The 4,727-nt window shown below is 40.7% G+C and overlaps 1 protein-coding gene across 4 annotated transcripts in view; it reads left to right on the forward strand.

Annotated features, from left to right (window-relative positions):
- The window catches only part of cdh13 (cadherin 13, H-cadherin (heart)), a 358,407-nt gene that overhangs the window by 238,981 nt on the left and 114,699 nt on the right, over window positions 1–4,727 (forward strand). The window lies entirely within an intron of this gene.

The raw sequence follows: 4,727 nt of genomic DNA on the forward strand, positions 1-4,727 counted from the left end.
CCCCCCCCCCCCCCCCCCCCCCACGCCCTTTAATTGAGTTTCACCAACAGTAGTTAATGAATGCCTGGGACCGGAAGAGAACCACGAGGTAGAGATCTTTACTCAACAGAAGAGCAGATGAGACGCTTGGTTGGAGCAGATGAGCCTTTGAAAATGGAAATAAAAAGCATAAGGTGAAAAATGGGATCATTAACATTCTAAGAGGGTGGAACAACAGAGAGGAATGAGGCGGGACAAATTTGATAATAGAAGTAACAAAGAAAAAATTATATATAATGGGAAAAAAATCACGCTTGACAGAGTTGGTATATTGATATGGCTCACTTATAGTAGCTATACCATTTTGTTAATAGATTTTGGCTCTGGATATTTACAATGTACCCACATCTGACTTCCTTCTTTTATATTAAAAATACATTTTTGTGGTTAAAGAACAAGGCAAAACAATGTTTTTGTTTTTTTAATGAGCAAGTAAAAAGAGAGAAACATCATGTCTTCCCCTCGTGGTTTGCAGAAGCTCGAAGAGGCTGTGCTGTAGTTACAGTATTCAGTAACCTGCTTGGCATCCCAGAGTGCTGTAATGACTTTTGAAGCATCCATTATGAATGCCCATGTGGCTGAGGGGTAGAGACATGAGGCAACACAATCTGTTCAAAGTCTAAAAGTTAAGAAGCCGGCAGATGACAAAAAAGTTGTCTGTCAAGTGAATTCGCTCTCATCAACCTGCGATTAAAGTATTAGGTTTGATACAAAGAAAGGAAATGTTCATCATCTCCTTAAAGGGACAGTACACTCATTTTATACATAACTTCATTTTATTCAAGACGAGGGGGTCCTATAAAGTCAGTGAAACATTTCATATTATGTCTTTTGTGTCTCTGCTGGGAACTTGCTAAAGTCAAGAAAAACCTGATGATGTGATCCGGGTTATCTTGTATTGACAGAAAGCCTGCATTACAAACTAGGTGTGTGGAGATTTAAAGATATGGGAGTTTACTAAGCAGGGAGGGTGTAACTGAAAGATTGGCTGCATTTTGGGAAATGTAGGGTTTTGGGAACTTGACCAATACTAGGGACTAAACTCTTCAATTTTGACCAATTTTCATCTGCTTTTTTGGGATGTGTAATACTAAATTGCCAGACTACCCCTTTAAACTCCCACTCCAGTACCTTATTCTCCTATACTATGTTTTCCTATATTATTTTTCAGGTTTCTTTGTTAGCAGAACAAAAAGGTTGTGAACTTAAGCAAGAAAAGGTTGGCTAAATGTTGTGTTTCTGCTCCACTCTTTAGCAGCACTGACTCTGGTATGATTAATGCAAATAAATGACTTATTTATGTTAAGTGGTATAGTAAAAATAAACTTTAAAAGTAATAAGGTGGAAGAGTCCATAAAAACAATCCTTTGATGCATTCTGCCCAAATAATCATCAACCAAAGATGGTGTTCTTTGCTACTTTGAGACATTTTACAATTGTTCCGTAAAATAGACAAAGTGGCAAAAAAATGAAACATGTTAATTATTGACCCATTCAAATTATTATGTACTGTATGCTCACGGGAAGAAAAGTCAAAAATACACAAGACCTTTTTAAAATTCAGAAGCAATCTACGAGACCGGCGAGTTCTGACTTTTCCTGTGTCCTAAGGAGGTATTGAAAGGGCAGCGGAGAGAAGGAGGGAGGAAAGGACAGAGGGGTGAGACCGGAGAATAGAGAGATGAGGAAGAGTGACGAGAAGAGTGAGGTGTGCAGGTGGAGGGCGGAATAATTAGGGCTAGACATCCGCTAGCGGCTCACGGGGTAACGTCTATGCTAAGTGGAAGCGAGGGCTTCAGTAATGTCAGGGAGGTCCTGGTGACGCTACGCTGTCATTAGGCTTAGAGAGAGCTCCGACACTCTTACCTCCCTCTTGATCTCTCGTTCTCTCACTTCTGACTCTCTATCTCTCTCAATGAGTGTGTGTGTCTCCCTCCCTCCTTCCCGCCATCTCATTCTTCACGCTATCTCATTCTTCACGAGCCTTCTGCATGCTGTCTGCGCTCGCTCCTTTGCTCTCGTCCCCTATTTTCCCCCATCCTCATTGACCTCAGGATAAAGACTATTTGTCAACAGCTCTTACTCTCCAGTGAACTCCCCCCTTACAATAGCCCTTCGGGCGAGAATTAATTTCACCCTGTCTCCATGAGAGTGCATTGATTGGAAAAGTTTGTTGTTGTGTGCTGAGTACTTTTTTATTTATATTGTTCCCTTCCCCATGCCACTTTCTCTTTGCTGATGAAATTAAGCTTTGTTCAGTCCCTCTGCTAAAACAGACAAAATGCTATCGGGGGACCTATCTCTCTTTGGGTGGCCATCTTTTAAAGACGCGGCATATGGATCCCATCTGCACCCCCTCCTTCAGTAGCGATGGATCAATTGTCTGCAGCTTGGATATGTGTTGATGGCTTTATTCTGCTGTAAAAGAGAAAATGACAAGAGGAAGTTGGCATTGACACAAATTGCGGCATATGTGCGGAGGTCATCCGCTACTTCTCCCAGCAGTGTGATTCTGTAAATTGGCTTTTATTTTGTTAAGTCCACTGCCCACTGCCTGTCAAATGGGGAGTTAAATGTTCTGTCCTGCCACTTTCCGTCTAATCTAGTTTAATCGACTTGTAGCCAGTCGGAGTCAGAGTTGAATTGAATGAACTAGCATCATCTTCCTTCTATTTGCAATCATCCTTTTTGAACTATTCTCCCTGGATATAAATATAAACAAATCATTGGTTTATTTTTATATCTTAGATGTCTGCTTGCAATGTTTTTGGAGGAATCCCACAGGAAGCTGCAGATAACTAGAAAGTAAGACCACAATAACAGTTTGCAACATAAATAGATGGCAGAAGATCAGTATTCACTCTAAGCTACGTGGATGTAGATTTCTTGTGGGCATCTCATCTTGTGAGAGGATGCCTAAACTGACCCAACTGTAATAGTTTATCAGGAGGGGACAGTGTCCGGATTTGCTCTTTCACACATGTGGCACACAACAGGTGATTGTCTGAGACACCCAAGCCCCTTTATGTTCCTTCAATCTGTCCGACGATTTCTGTGTTGGCCCTTACAGACAGAGGTTCCTGAATGTTGTCATCTTTCCAGTTAGACATTTCTTCTTAACCTTTGCATGTTTGTATTCTTCCAGTTTTGCGCCAGATTAGGGATGTAACGGTATAATAATTAAACCTCCCAGTTATAACGACCAAAATTATCATGGTTTTTGGTGTTATCGTCGTATTTTTAAAAGTGTGTTCATTATATTCAGAAAGCACTGATAGGCCTACACAAGCTGCAATAGTTTCAAAAAGTGTAATAGTGTTTATGATATTACAAAAATTGAAACACTGGCTATGGAAACACTGGCCCATTGTAGGGCGTCCGGTAAGAACTTGAACCAGAGATGTCTGACTTTGAGGTGCAGAAACATTTAATTACAACTCAAACATGAAGTCAACTATGAAGTTGTATTTGTAAGTTGAACATTATTTACCAAAACTAAATAGTATAGCCAACAGCAAATAACAAGAAACAACACTAAGAATTACAGTCATTTCTCTGTAATAATTAAAGGTGCTCTAAGAGATGTTGGGTGACAAAAAGAGACAAGCTTGCCCCTCCCTCCTTCTCATCCCGTCCCCCTAAATCCTTCTTGTCGGTTATTGGCTGGAACACTGTGTGTGTATGCTTCGTGGTGCAGGTGGGCACAGTTTGTCTTTGTTGCCTTTTGCAGACCCCGGGCTGTCTACAGAGACCGCGTTTTTTTACAGTGTGTTCTGGGAACAGGCAGCTCGCGGATAGTGAGGAGATGTTTGCTGTATGTGACAACAGATGTTTTAGCTTAAAACACGTGTTACATTGCTTAGAGCACCTTTAAGGAGTATAGCACAATCAAATTAATTAAATTAAAACTAATACACACACACATATACTGTATGTATACATACCATCTGTTAAGGCCTGCCCACATCCCTCCACTCTTCCTCTGCTGGCCTCCTTGTCACTCCCACGTTCTGCCTCTGCACCATGGGGGTCAGGGCCTTCAGCTGTTCTGCACCAAGACTCTGGGATGCCCTCCCCTCCCACATTCAACACTCATTCCTGTAAAAAAAAATAAAAGTTAAAGACCTACCTTTTTACGAAAGTTTTTAATCTTTAAGTCTTCATAGTACTTTATTCACCATAGAAACTCTTCCAACCCACTTTGTTTTACTGCTTTTTTGACGTTTCTTAGCACTTTTCAGATATTGTCTATTTTGTTAAATGAATATGAAGCTAAATGTATTCTGTTGTATTTTCTTCTTTCTGCCATCTTTAACATATAAGATGTCCTTGTGTATCTAGAAAGGCATCCGCCAAGTAAAATGTATTATCATTATCGGACAGTAGCAGAGCAAAATTGTTGGCTAATGGTTTGCCAAATATTTGGCCCTAGATGCTTGGTGAACTAATATAGATGGAGAGCTAACGACTAAAATGCTAGCAAGCCGTGAACATGCTTACGATAGTCAATAACAACAGATCTCTACATCTGTTTTCTATGTTCTCTATGGGCCGTTTACTCCAGCCTGCCATTTTGTTCTGAGGATGTGCGTTTTCTACAGTTTTATTGAATTGGGAAATACACTCACCGGCCACTTTATTAGGTACCCCATGCTAGTAACGGGTTGGACCCCCTTTTGCCTTCAGAA

The sequence above is a fragment of the Etheostoma cragini genome, chromosome 8 (assembly GCF_013103735.1).
Source record: "Etheostoma cragini isolate CJK2018 chromosome 8, CSU_Ecrag_1.0, whole genome shotgun sequence".
NCBI classification, from domain to species: Eukaryota; Metazoa; Chordata; class Actinopteri; order Perciformes; family Percidae; genus Etheostoma; species Etheostoma cragini.